This window comes from Schistocerca cancellata, chromosome 6 (assembly GCF_023864275.1).
Source record: "Schistocerca cancellata isolate TAMUIC-IGC-003103 chromosome 6, iqSchCanc2.1, whole genome shotgun sequence".
Taxonomy (NCBI): Eukaryota; Metazoa; Arthropoda; class Insecta; order Orthoptera; family Acrididae; genus Schistocerca; species Schistocerca cancellata.
This window is the reverse complement of record NC_064631.1, coordinates 44,876,247-44,899,626: the sequence shown is the minus strand read 5'-3', so window position 1 is coordinate 44,899,626 and position 23,380 is coordinate 44,876,247.

Below are 23,380 nucleotides of genomic sequence, written 5' to 3'. Positions count from 1 at the left end.
TGAGCAATTCGGCGGTACGTCCACCCGGCCTCCCGCATGCCCACTATACGCCCTCGCTCAAAGTCCGTCAACTGCACATACGGTTCACGTCCACGCTGTCGCGGCATGCTACCAGTGTTAAAGACTGCGATGGAGCTCCGTATGCCACGGCAAACTGGCTGACACTGACGGCGGCGGTGCACAAATGCTGCGCAGCTAGCGCCATTCGACGGCCAACACCGCGGTTCCTGGTGTGTCCGCTGTGCCGTGCGTGTGATCATTGCTTGTACAGCCATCTCGCAGTGTCCGGAGCAAGTATGGTGGGTCTGACACACCGGTGTCAATGTGTTCTTTTTTCCATTTCCAGGAGTGTAGAAGCAACTGTGAAACCTGTGTCCTGTGTGCTAAAAAATATCCAGAAAGCCCGGTACCATTTGCACAATTAGTCGTGTTTTCCAGGGACAGGAAAATTCTGGCTCCGTACTTCCAATATTGGTGGATGGTGAAGGAGCTCGTTCCAATCGTACCCCTTTTGCGAAGGAGCGAGTATTACAACGAGCAGAAGAAGATCCTGGAATTAGTGTACATAGAATTTCAACATCTGTCGAGGTTAGTCATCTTCTAGTCTGGGCAATCCTGCGTGAGTAGTTCCTATGCTCATATCATGTGCAGCATTTCCAAGTCCTTCGGCTACAAGGTCAGTCGGCCAGAATGCAGATTTCCCAGAAACTGTTGCAAAGATGTGGTGAAGGTGGTTCTTGCGTTCTATAAGGTCGTTCGTAATAACAAAGAGCCTACAGTAGAAGAGATGGGTTTCACGGTAGCGAAGATGAACAAGTGGTCATAGCTGTTAAGGTAAACATTATGGAGTCCATTTTTACTGCACATTTTTTCTTGTCTTAATCCATACTGCCACTTCCCAAATATGGTATACTTTTTTAACTCTCTGTCTCTTCTTTTTTAAGAAGAGGGTGAAGTAATTTTAAGAATTTATTAAAAGTTTTACTATCCAGTCGAAGAAAGTAGTAACATTTCTTAGAGGAGATTTTAATGATGTATTAATCTCTCAGCATCAACCTTTTTTCCCACATTGTGCTAAAGTCAATTAAGAAATGCTTTGTGTGTACTCCTGGTAGCAACTCCACTTGTAACTCTTCCTAATTAAAATGTTTTTTGATGCGAACTAAATCTGGGCTTGACTGGTGTCCTATATTTAACTTCGTGTATCTGTGTTGCAATCTGAACAATACAGGTGGTTTAGTTGCTGAAACGCTGTGTGATAAAATGAGTCGCCAGATTGCCTGAAACTTTATAACTGGATAGATTTGTTGAGGCTAAGTATAACCAAATTAATTAAATAACCTAGAGGTGTAAACCAAAGAAACTGTCCTATTAATTTCTATTGTGCAATGCAGTGACAGTGGTCAGTGCATGACGCCACGATGCGTGGCTTGCAGTTCCAACACACAACCTGACAGAATGAAAATGCTACATGAAATTACCAATTAAATTCTGAAAGAATAAGTAAACAAAATGCTTCTTTGAAAATGCCCTGTGGTTTTACGCCCACAAGGTGACTAAGAAAAATTTCAAAGCGTGAGTAATACGCAAATGGAATCTGAACACTTTACCTAATCTGAACCTGATAATAATTTTTAAATGCAACAACGAATTGTACATGATATAATTACCTTGTCTGGCCCCAACTAATTTTCATGGCTTACCTGTGACAACGGAAACTCATTGCTGCTCGAAGCTATGAACATAAAAAACGCAGTGCAGCAGCAAACCAGATAAAGGAAACAAAGCCTTGCGTAGTGAAATGCATGGACGTGCAACTATGCTAAGCAAATCATGCTTCGATTGTTGTGTTCCGCAAAGTGCAGTGCGGCGACACACATAACCAAAAAATAAACTTTCGTGATGAGACGGTGGTAGAATTTTTTAAACTTTTTAAACCACTGAAAACAAACTAACGTTTTTTAGAGAACTGTATTGTGAGTAATGAAACTCATTGTCTGACTATGGGCAATCAACTTCACAGAAATTAGTCGTTATTTAAAATATGACTCTGCCACGAAACTAACTACTAAAATATTAAAGGAGTGGTAAATCTATAACTTGTGAGTGTGATCCATGTGTCAGATAAATGTACTTAATCACGTTTCACAATGAAACTAACTAACTCAAACCAATAAAGAAAAATCCTGCAAAAACTTTCTGGTTCTGAAATACATTACAAATTACGCGCAAGCAAGCAGTGCAGCAACAACAGTACCTGTAAATCTTAACGTCTCGAATTAACCTTTACCAAATCGTATTTCCAAAATTCATCACCCTCTGTATCTTTATCTCTTTGGTGTGCAAGCTGTTTCCAAACGCTCGCTGGTCGCATGGAAATCCCAAGCAGTCTGACGGACTGCGTGCGATTTGTGCCCGCAATATGACTGCCTGGCTGGTTGGCAGAGGTGTGTGGCAATATGGCTGCGATTCGTTTATTTTTCTAGCGTAGTTGTGCAGTGTTGTTTCGTTTCGCTTTCACCACGTTAGAATTTATATTTATCCAGAGACCGTGAAGTACTTTGAGAGGTACAGTGGAAGCCGGAGTTGCCATTTATATTAAGAAGTAATACGAAAGACACCCACCGCTTTTGCACTAATTAGCATTTTGAAGCTTGTGAAAATTGCAGTAGAAGCGACTGGAAGTTCTCAGTAATAGTCAAGTCACAATGGGCTCCATCTTGTTATTTTGTATTATTTATGAAATAACTGTACGCAATGTCAAAGTCTCTAACTTCTAAACAAACCTGCATACCTACTGTAATGTTCAGAAGGACTTTTTAATTTAAACGTTCAGTTGTAGTGATATACATGTGATATACAGTTGTAGTAAAGTAGCATGTCATTTCATATAATGTAATTCTCCTTCACACTATTTATACCACTAGCTATGTTAATCAGCAGTGCTGCTATTAACATCATCTCTATACAACCATTGAGTAAACTGTGTCGGCCTAAAGTCTTGCAATTAAACAATAAGACTAATGAATAAAACGTGAATTGAGGGCTAATAAACGTGAAACAAATCGTTTTCACACACTGAAAAAGATTTGATCAAGCCATTTGGCGCCAGTGCAAGTATTCGTGGGTATATGGAAATCAACTGCAACTGCTGCTAAACATATCAGTTCATTCCTCTTAGCAGAACTCGACGCTACAATTGCTCAGCAAACCGCTCGTGTGTGGGGTATCGTGGCGAACGACAGACTGCAGGCGATATCGCATGAGACGGATCGCAGCGATCCGTCGCTCGTGTGTGGGGACCTTTAGAATGCTGCACCAAGGACAATGCTACCGGCAGCCAAAGTTCGCACTGCTTGTACGCAAAACCTCTGTGGCGTATAAGATATTGACAATTGAAAACCTCTTTCTGAAAAAATAATCACTGTACAGGTGTTGAGTACGACACATTGAATGCAACTGGAGCTTGCATCACTCTTCTTGAATACCAAAAATAAGCTGGAAACTTTTACACCACTTGTAACACCAATAATCGATAGATTTACGTATATTCCGTGTAAGTTCTCTGCTGACATTGTACATTAGTGTGTATGCATAGCCAAGATCTTTGGTTGTGTAAATAAGTAAGAATTACATTAACTGAAACTACCTGGCAGATTAAACCTGAGTGCCGAACCGAGAGTCGAACTCGGGAACTTTGCCTTTGCGGGCAAGTGCTCTACCTTTTGAACAAGCTAAGCACGACTCACGACCCGTCCTCATAGCTTTAGTTTAGCCAGTACCTCCTCTCCTACGTTCCAAACTTCACAGAACCTCTCCTGCAGACGTTGCAGAACTAGCACTCCAGGACGAAAGGACATTGCGGAGACATGGCTTAGCCACTGCCTGAGGGATATTTCCAGAATGAGATTTTCACTCTTCAGCCGAGTGTGCGCTGATATGAAAATTCCTGGCAGATAAAAACTGTGTGCTGGACCGAGACTCGAACTTGAGACCTTTGTCTTTCGCGGGCAAGTGCTCTGCCATCTGAGCTACCCAAGCACGACACACTGTCCTCAAAGCCTGCGAAAGGCAAAGGTCCCGAGTTCGAGTCTTGGTCCGGCTCACAGTTTTAATCTGCCAGGAAGTTTCATATCAGCGCACACTCCGCTGCAGAGTGAAAATTTCATTCTGGAATTATGTTAACTGTTTTGGAGTTTTAAGAAATTATATTGTAACTGTACCTCTGGTTTTATATGTAATACTCTGAGAATGCAATAATTTGTAAAAGCTCTGTATATTTTACTGGTCCATAAGTAAGGAGGCTAAATGTAAAAGTTGTAAAAAAGCACCGCCGCTACGGAGGTAGTTTGGCGGGACTGAAAAGGTGGACTTGGCGTGCAAAGAGCTTGATTTCTTTGTGGCGAGTGGCAGTTCGATTTCTGACTGAGATAATAAGTGGTCAGCGGCAGCGTTGGTCAGCTATTGTGGTTAATTTTGATGTATAAAGTGAGGCATGAAGAGTTTACGAGCATGTAAATTAGCCTCGGATGGAATTACAGTGGCGCATCAACCATGGTATCATTATTGGCTCTGTTTGGTTAAAATTACGACGCCAAGAAGAGTTATATCAGGGCGTGGATAACATCAACAATCATGATTGCTTTACCGCTAGTTTCATAGCCACTGTAATTTGCCACAAGCGCCACCACCTTCAGCAGAACTATTAACCAAGTATGTACGTCGAACTGAGCAGGTATTAGGTATTGAAAATAATTTCTTGTGGAACTTCTGACTTACGTGTGCACACCCATGATTGTCCCCAGTCACATTGCTAGACAGGGTCCTTTCCAAGTGAACTAACTCCGAGTATCCTGTTTTTATTTAACTTTCAATTCTGGCAGTAAAATATTTTGTAGTTTTATTAACTTTGTGGAATATGAATTTTGCTAGCTTTCTGTGCAGTAATAAATGATTTACTCCACATAATTTGTCGTCTTAAAGTTTCCTAACGTGTGTTCATAAAGAAAGGTTTTCATTAACTAAGAAGCTGCCATTAAAATAACCAATGACAAAAATATAAAGTGCTTATAGTCCTGTATAAGCAAAAGTTACAAAAAGACAGCAGTATTCTGTCAGTTTGAACAGGTTTGTAAACTTGTAATTCTTTGTTTCTTTGTATGTTTTGTATTTAAATAGTTTTTTAAGTTGGGTAGTCATTTACAAAGTCAGTTAGACTTTGAATCTAATGAGAGACTAACTGTTGAACTGTTTTTGCATTATTCATTACACTTAAAGTTGTGACTAAAGATATTTATCATTTTCTTAATTTTGTGTGGTAACATTTACAGCTGACTATGGTTCTTCAAACCATACCAATTTAAGGGCTGCCATAAGCTATTTAACTTGTGTGACAAATGAAAGGAAAGGCTCCTTCTGAGCAAGTATAGCAACCAGTAAATCATTTATTCAGCACCAAGTGTTTTGTTATAACTAATAATTGCACTGCCCATTTGTATAGAGTAACTTCATGTGCACATTTCCGAAGGCCGTAGCAATCGGTACTGCTTCATATCATGATCTTTTTTTGTGGTAGTTAATTAAAATAATAGTTCATGCTGTTGCCAATCAGACTTTGTTAGTATGTTCATATGCCCTTCTGCATTTGTTCATTATATTGCATAGTGATTTTTGCCAATAGTAAGTGTTACTGTGAGACAGTTTGTACTGCTGCATTTATTGGCCATCCTATTTTCTGCATAAGAGTTAGCTGTTGTGTTGTTTGCTAGGACAAATTAGTCTATAATATTGAGAGTAACTGTGCTAGAAGAGATAAGTTAGGGTATCAAGTGAGGTTAGTTTTCTTCGGTAAAGATTATTTCCGGTTTGCCATAAAACTTGATACCGCGTTGCCTAATTAGGCTGGCGACTGTATGTATATATATATATAACTGCAGTCTACTTTAGTATTAGTAGAATGTCAGTTCAAAACCCGTTTGGTTTGCTGTGGTTTCTGTTTCACTTACTTCGCTATTACGAAATTACAGTCCGATTCCTTGTCATTAGGTACGGTCACTGTCGGGCTAAAACTCTCACAGAAGGTTAACATTATCGGCGATTGCCAATTTGGTAAGGCCAGTAGTGTTACACACTAGTGACAAAATATTTAGCGACGCAATAATTGCATAATGCAAGAGCTGCTAACAATGATGGCCAATTCTGCATATACACTACTGGCCATTAAAATTGCTACACCAAGAAGAAATGGAGATGATAAACGGGTATTCATTGGACAAATATATTATACTAGAACTGACATGTGATTACATTTTCACGCAATTTGGGTGCATAGATCCTGAGAAATAAGTACCCAGAACAACCACCTCTGACCGTAATAACGGTATTGATACGCTTGGGTATTGAGTCAAACAGAGCTTGGATGGCGTGTACAGGTACAGCTGCCCATGCAGCTTCAACACGATACCACAGTTCATCAAGAATGGTGACTGGCGTATTGTGACGAGCCAGTTGCTCGGCCACCATTGACCAGACGTTTTCAATTGGTAAGAGATCTGGAGAATGTGCTGGCCAGGGCAGCAGTCGAACATTTCCTGCATCGAGAAACGCCCGTACAGGACCTGCAACATGCGGTCGTGCATTATCCCGCTGAAATGTAAGGTTTCGCAGGGATCGAATGAAGGGTAGAGCCACGGGTCGTAACACATCTGAAATGTAACGTCCACTGTTCAAAGTGCCGTCAATGCGAACAAGAGGCGACCGGAACGTGTAACCAATGCCACCCCACGCCATCACGCCGGGTGATACGCCAGTATGGCGATGAAGAATACACGCTTCCAATGTGCGTTCACTGCGATGTCACCAAACATGGATCCGACTATCATGATGCTGTAAACGGAACCTGGATTCATCCGAAAAAATGACGTTTTGCCATTCGTGCACCCAGGTTCGTCGTTGAGTACACCATGGCAGGCCCTCCCGTCTGTGATAGAGCGTCAAGGGTAACCGCAGCCACGGTCTCCGAGCTGATAGTCCATGCTGCTGCAAACGTCGTCGAACTGTTCGTGCAGATGGTTGTTGTCTTGCAAACGTCCCAATCTGTTGACTCAAGGATCGAGACGTGGCTGCACGATCCGTTACAGCCATGCGGATAAGATGCCTGTCATGTGAACTGCTAGTGATACGAGGCCGTTGGGATCCAGCACGGCGTTCCGTATTACCCTCCTGAAACCACCGATTCCATATTCTGCCAAACAGTCATTGGATCTCGACCAACGCGAGCAGCGATGCCGCGATACGATAAACCGCAATCGCGATAGGTTACAATCCGACCTTTATGAAAGTCGGAAACGTGATAGTACGCATTTCTGCTCCTTACACGAGGCATCACAACAACGTTTCACCAGGAAACGCCTGTCAACTGCTGTTTGTGTATGAGAAATCGGTTGGAAACTTTCCTCATGGCACAGCACGTTGCAGGTGTCGCCACCGGCGCCAACCTTGTGTGAATCCTCTGAAAAGCAACCATTTGCATATCACAGCATCTTCTTCCTGTCGGTTAAATTTGGCGTCTGTAGCACGTAATCTTCGTGGTGTAGCAATTTTAATGGCCAGTAACGTAGTATTATCCTATGATGGGTATAGAGTTACTATACAAACAATAAATGTGAGTGAAATTTTCCGTGTTGGCTATTAGAACAACATAGTGGGAAACTTATCATTTCAGATGCGTACATTAAAGGGCGAGGGATGGTATAATTTCTTGACAGCGAGTAAGGAAGAGTCGTGGGGGCGGCTCGCGGCAGTGGGGTGTGCCCCTGTCAGGGGAGAGGCCGGAGCACGTGACGTAATTGAGCCGCCGCTCTGCCGGGGGGCGGCTCCTCGGGAGGCGGGCAGATGCTGCCGCCCGACACTTAAGTCAATTTGCCTGCCGCGGCATCCTTTGCGGCCGCAGACGGCGGTCTAATTCCGCGTGCGGGGCCGCCGCTGCCGGACTCGCCTCTCGCATATAATCTGGCGCTTTGTCCGTGCGTCTTCCAATCTGCCCGGCGCGCCCTGCTCCGCTTTATCTCCCAATCGTCTTACGCCCGCCGCGCCGCGCCGCGCGGATCTTCCCGGCAGATAGTCTATATATTCGACGAAAGCGCAATGACTCGAAAAATATACTCTCCCCGCGCCTTGCCGGACTGCAATTTATTGAAAATAAATCGCTTTTTAGGATTTAAAGAGATATCCTCCTAATGCCTGCGGGGGGCGTCCTTAGGGGCGAAGGGCAAAGGCGCTGGGGGGCCGCCAGCCAGCGAAGCCCTCGGAGCTCTCCCCCTTCCATATCTCAGTCCCTCCTGCCCCCCTCCCCTTACCCGCCCCCTGCCGCCCCCACCAGCTGAGTGATGGCCACGGGCGGTTACCCGGCGACGCGCAAAAACAGGTAACAGGGCGCTGGACTCTACACGGTACGTCCGACTTGCGCACTATTTCTTCCCGAAGCCAACACAACGTCAATATACTCTACTAACCACTGTGAAGTGCATGGCTATAGGTATTTACCATTGTACTGCGCATAATAGTTTCTTCCTTTTTTTTTGTTATGGTTTTAGGGCACAAAACTGCTACGGTCATTAGCGCCCAGTCTGTGACTTTGGAAAAGGCAGAAATGCGAACGAAACTCAAAAAATTGGAAAAACTAAAAATTGAAGGAAAGCTTAAAAAACCACTATAGAAGGGGGTTGGTTGTCCCCAAAAAGAGCTAGGTGGTAGCTTTAAATCGGCCGCGGTCCATTAGTACATGTCGGACCCGCGTGTCGCCACTGTCAGTGATCGCAGACCGAACGCCACCACACGGCAGGTCTTGAGAGACTTACTAGCACTCGCCCCAGTTGTACGGACGACTTTGCTAGCGACTACACTGACGAAGCCTTTCTCTCATTTGCCGAGAGATAGTTAGAATAGCCTTCAGCTAAGTCCATGGCTACGATCTAGCAAGGCGCCATTAACCATTTCTAGAGAGAGTCTCACTTGTATCATCAAGAATGCTGTATACAAATGATGGATTAAAAGTTAAGTATTCCAGCAGCTACGTACTTTTCTTTATAGCATTCATTACGTATCCTGTTTCAGACCTAACGCCAGCCTGCGTGAGTTGACGCGTGCATTTCGGCCTCCTCTCTCAATTAGTGTGCGTTGTGTTGGCTAATCTGCCGACACAACAGACTTCATCTCACTGGCACTAATAAATTCGAGAACGCGATCGGCTGAGCGCGCGTCATCTGCTAAAATGGAAGATATATCAGGCGACAGCTGTAGACGGACGCGTAACGGAGTAAAATAGGGGCACTCAAGTAAAAGGTGTCTTACCGTCCACAGCTGAGAGCAGTGGGTTCAAATCGCTCTGAGCACTATGGGAGTCAACTGCTGAGGTCATTAGTCCCCTAGAACTTAGAACTACTTAAACCTAACTAACCTAAGGACGTCACATACATCCATGCCCGAGGCAGGATTCGAACCGGCGACCGTAGCGGTCTCGCGGTTCCAGACTGCAGCGCCAGAACCGCGCGGCCACTTCGGCCGGCTGAGAGCAGTGGGGACAGAGTGGGGGAGGATCACCACTTAAAAGATGTCGATAGCTAAAAAGACAGTGCCCTATCCGGAGTCTGTTCCATTCGCATGTTGATCATTGGAAGAATGGCTGCTTGTGCCTCTCTGTTATCATTATTACTATTACGTAGTATTTTGCCTAGTGGCAGGTCCATGTCTTCGTACGGAGAATTTCTGATTCCACTGTTCCCTGTCTTCAGCTTCTTCCTTCAGTCTGTTGTATCTCCTTCCATCTTTCATGTCGTCCAGATGTTGAATTCCTCTTCTTCCTCGCCCTGCGTTTCTTCTGAGTTTCCCTTCGATGACATAAAGTATGAGTCTCTCGTGTCTAACAAGGGAACCCCCCCCCCCCCATCGAACCCCCCTCAGATTTAGTTATAAGTTGGCACAATGGATAGGCCTTGAAAAACTGAACACAGATCAATCGAGAAAACAGGATGAAAATGTGTGGAACTATGAAAAAATAAGCAAAATATACAAACTGAGTAGCCATGAGCAAGATAAGCAACATCAATGCCAGTCTGATGTCAGGGGTGCCGTGGTTAGCGTGAGCAGCTGCGGAACACAACGTCCTTGGTTCAAGTCCTCCCTCGAGTGAAAAGTTTAATTTTTAGTTTCAGTTTATGTGACGAACTCTTATGTTTTCATCACTTTTTTGGGAGTGATTATCACATCCACAAGAAAACCTAAATCGGACAAGGTAGAAGAATCTTTTTACCCATTCGCCAAGTGTACAAGTTAGGTGGGTTGACAACATATTCCTGTCATGTGACGCACATGCCGTCACCATGTAATGTCTCTTGCAGCGGTCTCTCCACGATATTTTCAGAAATTTTATAAATTATATAACTCAGTACATATCTCGAAATATCTCTTCTTATCTTACCGATTATCAATGCAAAGTAGTTTCAAGCCCAATTATTCCTTGGAGCGTCCATTTACTCCATGGAATAGCTTCTCTGCTATCTATGTTTTCTCTTAGAAAAGAACGAGGACTTCTTGCCGATTAGTCGGGAAAGAAAGGAGGATGTATATGTATGTATTGTTGAGTTAGTCGCCATCTGGATGAGATTCTGTATGAGAAGGAATTTAATACATGAACTAAACTAAAGTAAGTGTGTTCACGTATTATTTAACTGTTTATTATTGATAGTGTCTGCTTACTACGCTGTGTTGCACGGGATCAGTGGGGAACGTCTGATTTACACTGGACGAACCTGCCGTTTTGTATGCTCAAGATATCCAGTTACTTCAAATAAATAGGCTAACACGGTCTTACCAGCAGGTCTCCGGTCTTCCCCATGTGATCACCGAAAGTTAATAATTATTACAAATGTTTCCAGGAGCTCGACTGACAATTTTCGTCGCACCGAGACTTCGAAATTGCTTCACTGCCTTATGGAATTTAAGTTAAGCTCAATTTAATCAGGATAGAACAGTACTGAACTCTGTGAATGTGATAAGCCTGCTTTGTCAATGAAAATTCCCTTAATGTACGCATGTTTTTACTATCCTGATCAGTGAAGCTAAATCAGGCCGGTGTGAGAGAGGTTTTTAAATTTTAGATCACACACAAAAAAATATTAAAACCAGTGTCGTATAGAATATATCAGATGTGCTTTCGTGTGGAGGAATCGGTTGACCTATGATCTTGCGATCAAATGTTTTCGGTTCCCATCGGAGAGGCACATCCTTTCGTCTACTAATCGCACGGTTTTGCGGTGCGTTCGCAAAACATGACACTACACTTACTACAGTGAACAGAGACGTCAATGAACGAACGGACAGATCATAACTTTTCGAAAATAAAAAAAAGCAAACTTTTCACTCGCGGGAAGACTTGAACCAAGGACCTCTCGTTCCGCAGCTGGTCACGCTAACCACGGGACCACGGCCCCCCGACTTCATACTGACAGTGATGTTGCTTATCTTGCTCATGGCTACTCAGTTTGTTATTTTGCTTATTTTTTCATAGTTCCACACAACTTCTTCCTGTTTTCTTGATTGATCTGTGTTCAGTTTTTCAAGGCCTATACACTGTGCCAACGTATAACTAAATCTGAGGGGGGTGCGATGAGGAGGTTGCCTTGTAAGTACATGTCCACTCCAATAGGCCTTTCTCTGAAGAATTGTACGCACATTACTTCTCTCCTACTCTTCGCAGTACATCGTCATTTTTTATGCGATCTATCCACTTGATCTTTTCCATTCTCCTCCAGCACCACATTTCAAAGCTCTCTAAGTATTTTTTTCTTCTTCTTTCTCATGGTCCATGTCTCTGCTCCATACAGTGCAATGCTCCAAATGTAGCACTTTATCAGTTTTTTCCTCAATGCCAAACTCAACTTGCTGGTCAGCAGAGTCCTCTTCTTGTTGAAAGCAGCTTTGGCCATGGCGATTCTTGCTCGGATTTCGTGGGTGCAGTGGGCATCCTTTGTGATAAAACTTCCCAGGTACCTGAACTGATTCACATTTTCCAGTTCCCGATTGTCAACAGTTATCTTCAAGTGCTTCTCACGTTTTGATATGCGCATCACTTTTGATTTTTCGATGTTGATTTCCATGCCGTATTTTCTTCCCGTTTCCACCAAATAGTTCGTCATGTGTTGCAGCTGTCTCTGATTTTTGGCGAGCACTACCAGGTCGTCTGCATACTTGATGGTGCTGATGAGACGTTCTCCTACTTTGAAGTTTCCGCATCCTTTCAGCGCTTCTCTCGCCAGCATTTCTCCATACAGGTTGAAGAGACTTGGCGACAGACAACATCCTTGTCTCACTCCCCGTCCTGTTTTCACACTGTTCGTTTCTCCATATTTCAGTCGTACCTTTACCCTTTGTCCCAGGTACAAGTTCTTTATAAGTCTCCGATCTCCTCAGTTGATTCCTATTTCCTTAAGGATGTTCATCAATATATTCCAATTGACTCTGTCGAACGCCTTCTGCCAGTCTATAAAACAAGCGCAAACTTCTTCGTTAACCGCCTGACAATATCCTCATCATGCCAATGGCATCTCTGATCCCTTTTCCTTTCCTGAAGCCAAACTGGTCTTCTCTCTGTGCACCCTGTTATTCGTCTCGTCTTCACGGTGACCTCCGGAGAGGTACGTTAGGGATTGTACTATAAGGAGCGTTCGAATGAAAAGGTACGAAAAGTAGTAACAACCAAACCGCTTGAAATTTGCATAAGCCGCTTTGGGATAACGTAGTGCGACATCTAAGGACGGAAATGTACAGGATGAGTCAAAAAGAACTTTGCAACTTTGGACTGATATAGAAATTTATTGAGATAATTTACAGAATCTGTAGTTGTATTATGTTATAGCAAACAACCTCAAGTTTGATTCACGTAGCGTATCAGTACCCATTCGGCCATCAGGAACGCCAGTGTAGTGCATAGCTAAAATGGCTACTTCCACTGGAGCCGAGCATGCTCGCTCTGTCTTTCAGTTTCAAGAAACGAATTCTGCAAAAACTGTTCGGCGTAAATTTCGCACCGAATACGCTAAAGAAACGCCAACCAGGCCTAAAATTTACTCTTGGCACGACAAGTTTGTTGAGACAGGTTGTTCACTGCGACATGATAAATCACTTGGACGCCCGTGTTGATGATTATGTCGAACGGGTTAGGGAGAGCTTTTCCTGCAGTCCACAAAAATCAACGCGACGTGCGTCTCGCGAGACTGGCATTCCACGAAAGAATATTTGGCGAGTACTGCGTAGACGTTTAACCTGGAAAACATACAGATTCACCATGGCACAACACATTAGTGATACAGATAAGGTTGCTCGTCGGGAATGCCGTGCGGAAAGGTTGCTCGGATACAGGACGACAAGACATTCCTGAACACAATAATCATATGCTATGAGTCAACATTTCATATCAGTGGCATGGTGAACACCCAGAACTGCAAAATATCGAGAAATTCCTGGACACAATAATCATCTACTATGAGTGAACATTTCATATCAGTGGCATGGTGAACGCCCAAAATTGCAAAATATGGGGCTGCGAAAATCCACATGCAACCCAGGAACATGTTCGTGACAGCCTGGAAGTTAATGTCTTTTGTACTCTTAGGAAATTGAAAGTATATGGCCCTTTCTCCTTCATGGAGAAAACTGTCACTGGTATAACGTACCTGGGTAAGCTTGAAACCTTTTAATTCCAATGAGCGATGAAGATGACCGACATGGGATGGTTCACTACCAGCAAAACCATGCACCACCTCATTTCTACATCTACATCTACATCTAACGGAAGTGCGAGATATCCTCAACAATCGCTTCCCAGGTTGGTGGATTGGCCGTGAAGGGCCATTTGCACGGCCCCCTCGCTACCCAGACTTGACACCACTCGATTTCTTTCTCTGGGATTTTATTTAAGACCTCATCTATGGTGCACCTCTACCAAACAATTTAGCCGAACTGAAAAATCAAATCTAAGCTGCCGTTGAACAAGTTACGCCCGATTTGCTGCAATGAGTGTGGGAAGAAATTGATTACCGGTGGGATGTTCGTCGCAACACAAATGGTAGTCACATCGAACCAAAATGACACTTGATACTTTTTGTGAAACTTGAAGTTGTTTGTTGCAAAATGACACATCAACCGATTCTGAAAGTTATCTCAATAAAGTTCGATATCATTTCAAAATTGAAAAGTCCTTGCCGGCCGGGGTGGCCGAGCGGCTCTAGGCGCTACTGTCTGGAACCGCGCGACCGCTACGGTCGCAGGTTCGAATCCTGCCTCGGGCTTGGATGTGTGTGATGTCCTTAGGTTGGTTAAGTACAAGTAGTTCTAAGTTCTAGGGGACTGATGACCTCAGAAGTTAAGTCGCATAGTGCTCAGAGCCATTTGAACCATTTTTGAAAAGTCCTTTTTGACTCACCCTGTACAACATGAGCAGCATGGGTCCCAACACGCATCGGCGGGGCACGCCTGGAACTACTTATACGGCTGGCGATGGAGCTCCATCCAAGATAAAACGCTGCGTCCTCCATACCAAAACATCCTTCATTTAGTGACAAATGTCGTTTTATAATCCTAAACTATGATCGTAAGCGTTCACATGGCATTGAATCAAAAGTCTTTCGGTAGTCAAGAAATACTGAATTTGCGTGACTGTAGCTTTAGAATATCATGCGAGAAAGTCACTAGTTGAGTTACGTACTTACATTTTACGGTGTGTGGCGTAGGGTAATTTCTGTACTATTTTCACTTCCTGCTTTACTGTGAATCAGTTCTGGTATTTCTATAGACGGCTGTGATATGGACTCTTACTGGTAGATTCCTTTTTGGCCTCCTCGTAGATTCCTTTTGGACCTCAGCCGAGAAGACTTTTTAAGACTGTGGCTCCCAGAACATACACTGACGGAAATGGAAAGTGTTGCTTCATGAAGCACTAGTTCGACTTTAAGGGAAATTAAGTAGTTAAACTTTCATTCCATTCGGAAATGATGTACATCATCAACTTCGTTGTGAGGTGTAGCCCCCATCAGGGGCACAAATACACTCATGTTATTCGTCGGGGCACAGACGCAAACCTTGTCCCAATGTCATGCTTGAAACACATGCCGTGCCACTTCATGAAGACACATGGCTGTAACTTGGCATTCTTCCTATTGCCTAAAGACATGTTCTTTGGGTGAAAAACCATAACGGCCGGCAGAACACTCAAGGATGTTGTGGTATGAACTTCAGTGTGATGCCTTGCATATCCTGCTGGAATGTGCCATTTGGTGCTGTGTCATGAAAGGCATGGAAATAGGGTTTACCATTCTTGCCACATACACTCATAAACAAAATAATAATATACAATATAATTTATATAATTCAAGTATATACAATAGCTCCCGATGCCATGATTCCAGCAGTTGCAGAGACACGAGTCTCTAGAACTGCTGCTTCATGTTACCTGTCACTTGGACGTCTACAGATACAATGGCATAAACGAGACTCATCGCTGAGCACCACAAAATGCCATTCAATGTCACAGTTGACCCTCGTTTTTCGCCGTCCAAAGTCTCTGTTGTCCTTTATGTGATTTAAACGGTAGATAATGCATGGCAACTCTAGATCCCAATCCAGCTTCCAGTAGGTCGTTGACGATGGTTCGTAGTTCCACTTTGCCTGTGACATCTATCCAGATTACAGAGCCAATCGAACAGTTCTACGACCTTCTCGTGATGCAGTTCTTCTGTAAGCGCCCGTGCCTACTGTTTTTGCCACAACGCTGGCCTGTCTCCATCGTATCACCACTCATTCTGCAGTCACATCACTGCAGCCAACTCTACACCAGGGGTGGCCAAGAATTCGTGTGCAATGGCTCGAGTGCTACAGCGCTCGGTCTGGCTGGTACTTTTCCAAAAATCTTGTATAAGCAACTAGACTCCTGACAAGTTGCACTTGCTGTTGCTTGTAAGGACACACATCAAACATTATACACTAATCAGACAGAAGATTATGACCACCCGTCCAGGCAATAACAGCGTTACCTGGCGAGGGATGACTGTTAGTCAGACACACGTGCTGTCCGTTCGTAGAATGGGAAAGGCGCGCGATCTGTCTACAGTTTAACGAGGACAGATTGTGATGGCCCGACACGAGCATTTCGAAAACTGCACGACTTGTCGGGTGTTCGAGAAGTGCTGTGGTGAGTGTCTTGAGCTCGTCGTGAAACCAAGATGAAACCACATCCAGACGTTATGGGATTGGGTGGCCACCCTCATTGCAGTGTCTTCAGCTCGTCGTGAAACCAAGTTGAAACCACACCCAGACGTTATGGGTTTGGGTGGCCACCCTCATTGCAATGTCTTGAGCTCGTCGTGAAACCAAGATGAAACCACATTCAGACGTTATGGGTTTGGATGGCCACCCTCATTGCAATGTCTTCAGCTCGTCGTGAAACCAAGATGAAACCACATCCAGAGGTTATGAGTTTGGGTGGCCACCCTCATTGCAATGTCTTGAGCTCGTCGTGAAACCAAGATGAAACCACATCCAGACGTTATGGGTTTGGGTGGCCACCCTCATTGCAATGTCTTCAGCTCGTCGTGAAACCAAGATGAAACCACATCCAGACGTTATGGGTTTGGGTGGCCACCCTCATTGCAATGTCTTCAGCTCGTCGTGAAACCAAGATGAAACCACATCCAGACGTTATGGGTTTGGGTGGCCACCCTCATTGCAATGTTTTCAGCTCGTCGTGAAACCAAGATGAAACCATATCCAGACATTATGGGTTTGGGTGGCCACCCTCATTGCAATGTCTTCAGCTCGTCGTGAAACCAAGATGAAAACACATTCAGACTTTATGGGTTTGGGTGGCCACCCTCATTGCAATGTCTTCAGCTTGTCGTGAAACCAAGATGAAACCACATCCAGACGTTATGGGTTTGGGTGGCCACCCTCATTGCAATGTCTTCAGCTCGTCGTGAAACCAAGATGAAACCACATCCAGACGTTATGGGTTTGGGTGGCCATCCTCATTGTAATGTCTTCAGCTCGTCGTGAAACCAAGATGAAACCACATCCAGACGTTATGGGTTTGGGTGGCCACCCTCATTGCAATGTCTTCAGCTCGTCGTGAAACCAACATGAAACTACATCCAGACGTTATGGGGTTGGGTGGCCACCCTCATTGCACACGTTGGACGTCGTAGGCTGAGCAGACTGGTAAAACAGGACAGGCGGCGAACTGTGGCGGAACTAACACCAGACTTTAATGTTGGGCAGAGTACAAGTGTGCTTGAACACACAACTCACTGAACACTCCTAAGGATGGCCCTGAGGAGCCGACGACCCATGAATGTATCTATGGCATCGGCAACTACTACTGAAATGGGCAGTGACCATCGGCATTGGAAGTTGGCGCATTGGCAGAGCCTTCCGTGGTCTGATGAATCCCGATACGTCCTCCATCGTGCCGATGGGAGGGCGCGAATCCGTCGTCTTCCAGGGGAGCAGCTTCCTGACAACTCTACAGCTGGGCGGAGACAAACTGGCGGCGGCTCCATTATCCTCTGGGGAACGTTTACATGGGCATCCATGGGTCCAGTGCAGCTCGTGCAAGCAATCATGACGCCCGAGGAGTATCGTACAGTGGTTGCAGAGCATGTACAAACGTTCATGAACATCATGACAGCAGTGGCCTTTCTCAGCAAGATAATGCGCCAGTACCCAAGACCAGGTGTGTGATGGAGTGGTAGAGGGAGACAGTGGCGAGTTCCAATTGATGCGCTGGCCCCCCAACTCGCTTGATCTGAACCGGATCGAACACATCTGGGGTGTGATTGAACATCATCGCTCCCCTCGGAATTTCCGGGAATTAGGTGACTTGTGTATGCAGATGTGGTTCCAACTCCCTCCAGAGACCTATCAATGCCTCATTGCTTTCATGCCACGACGGTTCGCCGCTGTTATCCGTGCTAATGGTGGACATACCGGCTATTAGGTAAATGGTCACAATCTGCTGGCTGATCAGTGTATATTTATCGGTGCACACATACAGTGTTTCTTAGTCGTTACTGTACTGTCTACACATTCCAGTGAAAGTGAAGAAAAATGGCGAGGATTTGTGTAACGTTTAGTAAAATTCGGTAAAGTAAGCAATATTACTTTTCACAGATATGTGGTTGTGTTCAGGTGTCTTATGTAGGGAATTTCAGCCACAGCGCTTACACTTTCAGAAAGGACCGAACGAGAGAACCCATTGGACTCGCATTTGGGAGGACGACGGTTCGAACCGCCATCCAGATTTAGATTTTCCGAGATTCACCTAAATCATTTAAGGCAAGGATGCTTCCTTTCAAAGCTCACGGCTGATTTCCTTCTCCATCCTTCTCTAATCCGAGCTTTTGCTCTGTCTCTAATGACCTCCCTGTCGACAGGACGTCAAACACTAATCTCCTCCTCCTCCTCCTTCATAATGGACACCTAACTGACGTTACATTCTGTTTTTAACAGTGGTTACTACTTTTGGGAGTATTGCTGGATATAATGCTCAAAAGGTTTCACTTTGTGATGCTGTAAAATAGCTCAGATGTTAGTGAAGGCACCACACAATCAGATATCAGGATTCGCCAACATAATGCATACGACACGAAATAATAATAATATAGTGTACCCGATAGCTATGTAATGCTATGCACAATTCCCTTCAAAAATCTGGATCACTAAACAACGACATGCTACAATTCGCGCTCGTGCTAATGTAATAAGCTACATTTAAATGAGAACAAACATTTATGGAACATTTCTCGTAGTACTTAAAATAAAAGGCAAGCAGTGACTGGTCGTCTTCTGTTCATAAATTAAATTGATTTCTTTTAGCTACATACTTACACACTGAAACGCCAAAGAAACTGGTATAGGCACGCGTATTCAAATACAGAGATATATAAACATGCAGAATACGGGCTGCGGTCGGCAGCGCCTATATAACACAACAACTGTCTGGCGCAGTTGTTATATCGGTTACTGCTGCTACAATGGCAGGTTATCAAGATTTAAGTGAGTTTGGACGTGGTGTTAAAGTTGGCGCACGAGCGATGGGACACAGCATCTCCGAGGCAGCGCTGAATTGGGTATTTTCCCGTACGATCATTTCACGAGAGTACCGCGAATATCACGAATCCGCTAAGACGTCAAATTTCCGACATCGCTGCTACTGGAAAAAGATCCCGCAAGAATGGGACCAACGACGACTGAAGAGGATCGTTCAACATGACAGAAACGCAACACTTCCGCAAATTGCTGCAGATTTCGATGCTGGGCCATCAATAAGTGTCAGCGTGCGAACCATTCAACGAAACATCATCGATATGGACTTTCGGGGCCGAAGGCTCACTTGTCTACCCTTGATGACTGTACAACACAAAGCTTTACGCCTTGCCTGGCCTCCTCAACACCGCCATTGGACTTTCGATGACTGGAAACATGTTGCCTGGTCGGACGAGTCTCGTTTAAAATTGTATCGAGTTGGTGAACGTGTGTGGGTAAGGAGACAACCTCATGAATCCGTGGACCCTGCATGTCAGCAAGAGACTGTTCAAGCTGGTGAAGGCTCTGTAATGGTCTGGGGCTTGTGCTGTTGGAGTGATACGGGACCCGTGATACGTCTAGATACGACTCTGACAGGTGACACGTACGTAAGCATCCTGTCTGATCACCTGCATCCATTCATGTCTATTCTGCATTCCGATGGACTTGGTCAATTCCAACAGGACAATGCGACATCCCACATGACCAGAATTGCTACAGAGTGGCTCCAGGAACACTCTTCTCGGTTTAAACACTTCCGCTGGTCACCAAAGTCCCCAGACGTGAACATTACGCACTCTTACGAATTTATGGACAGCCCTGCAGGATTCATGGTGTCAGTTGCCTCCAGCACTACACCAGATATTAGTCGAGTCCATGTCACGTCGTGTTGGCTCTTAAGTGTATGAGGCTTTCTGTTTTTGACATAGCTCAAAGGAAGATGTGTAATAACTAAAGGCACGTAATTTTACTCATGCAATAGCTGCCGAAGCGCCTTTCAAATTGTCCGCTGTTCACAGACCACCACTTATGAATTATGGGCCGTTGCACATATCCCCCTCCACCAGCACCCCCCTCACTCAGGCGAGGAGGGAGAAGAGGGAGAAACTGCCAAAGCCCCATCTGAATTGCAATGCAGTCGCAATCCATATTACTTGGTTTTATATTTCAGATTTTTCAACAACATAATCTCAAACAATACAATTTTTAGAGTTATTTAATTATTTTTGGCACATGGAAGAGAGGAAATAATTTTCATCTAGTACAAATTGTCGGCATATGTATACACTTAAAAAAATTCACAAATTTTTTCAGTCAGGTTGAGCCGGCCGTTGTGACCGAGCGGTTCTGAGCGCTTCAGTCCGGAACCGCGCGACCGCTACGGTCACAGGTTCGAATCCTTCCTCGGGCATGGATGTGTGTGATGTCCTTGGGTTAGTTAGGTTCAAGGGGACTGATGACCTCAGATGTTAAGTCCCATAGTGCTCAGAGCCATTTGAACCATTTGGCAGTCAGGTTGTCATGTAATCGCGACTTATTTACTTTCATAATCGAAAAAAGTAGCTTTGAGGAATGAAATAGTGAAGGCAGCTGTGGATCAAGTAGCTAAAAAGACGAGGGCTAGTAGAAATCCTTGGGTAACAGAAGAAATATTGAATTTAACTGATGAAAGGAGAAAATATAAAAATGCAGTAAATGAAGCAGGCAAAAAGGAATACAGTCTCAAAAATGAGATCGACAGGATGTGCAAAGTGGCTAAGCAGGATTAGCTAGAGGACAAATGTAAGGATGTAGAGGCTTATCTCACTAGGGGTAAGATAGATAATGCCTACAGGAAAATTAAAGAGACCTTTGGAGAAAAGAGAACCACTTGTAAGAATATCAAGAGCTCAGATGAAAACCCAGTTCTAACCAAAGAAGGGAAAGCAGAAAGGTGGAAGGAGTATATAGAGGGTCTATACAAGGGCGATGTACTTGAGGACAATATTATAGAACTGGAAGAGAATGTAGATGAAGATGAAATGGGAAATACGATACTGCGTGAAGAGTTTGACAAAGCACTGTAAGACCCGAGCCGAAACAAGGCCCCGGGAATAGACAACATTCCATTAGAACTACTGACAGCCTTGGGAGAGCCAGTCCTGACAAACCTCTACCACCTGGTGAGCAAGATGTATGAGACAGGTGAAGTACCCTCAGACTTCAAGAAGAATATAATAATTCCAATCCCAAAGAATGCAGGTGTTGACAGATGTGAAAATTACCGAACTATCAGTTTAATAAGTCACAGCTGCAAAATACTAACGCGAATTCTTTACAGACAAATGGAAAAACTGGTAGAAGCCGACATCAGGGAAGATCAGTTGGGATTCCGTAGAAATATTGGAACACGTGAGGCAATACTGACCTTACGACTTATCTTAGAAGCTAGATTAAGGAAAGGCAAACATACGTTTCTAGCATATGTAGACTTAGAGAAAGCTTTTGACAATGTTGACTGGAATACTCTCTTCCAAATTCTAAAGGTGGTAGGGGTAAAATACAGGGAGCGAAAGGCTATTTACAATTTGTACAGAAACCAGATGGCAGTTATAAGAGTCGAGGGGCGTGGAAGGGAATCAGTGGTTGGGAAGGGAGTGCGACAGGGTTGTAGCCTCTCCCCGATGTTATTCAATCTGTATATTGAGCAAGCATTGAAGGAAACAAAAGAAAAATTCGGAGTAGGTATTAAAATCCGTGGAGAGGAAATAAAAACTTTGAGGTTCGCCGATGACATTGTAATTCTGTCAGAGGCAGCAAAGGACTTGGAAGAGCAGTTGAACGGAATGGACAGTGTCTTGAAAGGAGGATATAAGATGAACATCAACAAAAGCAAAACGAGGATAATGGAATGTAGTCGAATTAAGTCGGGTGATGCTGATGGAATTAGATTAGGAAACGAGACACTTAAAGTAGTAAAGTATTTGGTGAGCAAAATAACTGATGATGGTCGAAGTAGAGAAGATATAAAATGTAGACTGACAATGGCAAGGAAAGCGTTTCTGAAGAAGAGAAATTTGTTAACATCGAGTATAAATTTAAGTGTCAGGAAGTCGTTTCTGAAAGTATTTGTATGGAGTGTAGCCATGTATGGAAGTGAAACATGGACGGTAAATAGTTTGGACAAGAAGAGAATAGAAGCTTTCGAAATGTGGTGCTACAGAAGAATGCTGAAGATTAGATGGGTATATCACATAACTAATGAGGAGGTATTGAATAGAATTGGGGAGAAGAGGAGTTTGTGGCACAACTTTACGAGAAGAAGGGACTGGTCGGTAGGACATGTTCTGAGGCATCAAGGGATCACAAATTTATTAATGGAGGGCAACGTGGAGGGTAAAAATCGTAGAGGGAGACCAAGAGATGAATACACTAAGCAGATTCAGAAGGATGCAGCTTGCAGTAGGTACTGGGAGATGAAGAAACTTGCACAGGGTAGGGTAGCATTGAGAGCTGCATCAAACCAGTCTCAGGACTGAAGATCACAACAACAACAACAACAATCGAAGAAAATGTCTTTTATTCGTATAGGCTGATGGAAATACTGTAGCCCTTTTGCAAACTCGTTGTGGAGACGTGGAATCTCTACGTGAGAAAAGCAATGTAGACGTCCTGGACCGTTTTAGAGTTAAAGCGATTTGCTTTTAAAACGGGAATTATCTTGTACATCAATCAATTAGATCTAAACATGTACGGGGGCGCTTGCAACTGAAACGACAAATGGTCTCGAAAACAGATGTAAATTTGGCGGTGTCCTCAAAATGTTTTGCAAACATTCGAGGCTACAATGAAGTCTTCAATCCTCGCGTTTCCTTTAAAGCCAGTGAGCTTCCGGAACTGGAACATGTTTGTCAGAATGCGTTCTTTCTATAATGGGAGTTTCTTGTTAAATGTATCCCCATCAGATCAAAAAGTTGTTGTTTCTCAACCTTCCAGTGTTGTACTGTGGGCGAAGAGCAGTCAAGTCCATTTGAAATGTAGGTCTGCAATCTATTCTGGATGTCCTAATTTTAGTTCTTGCACTCCATTTTCCTTCATAAATTCAACGATAGCAAGTTGTAAATCGAAAAATCTTTCCAGACATGTCCCCTGATTTAACCAATGTACTTTGCAGTAATTTATGAAGTCTCCATGTTCTTGACCAACGTACTTTTATAGTAATATATCAATTCCCTATAATCTTCGTTCAGTTCCATCGAAAAGAGTTGTG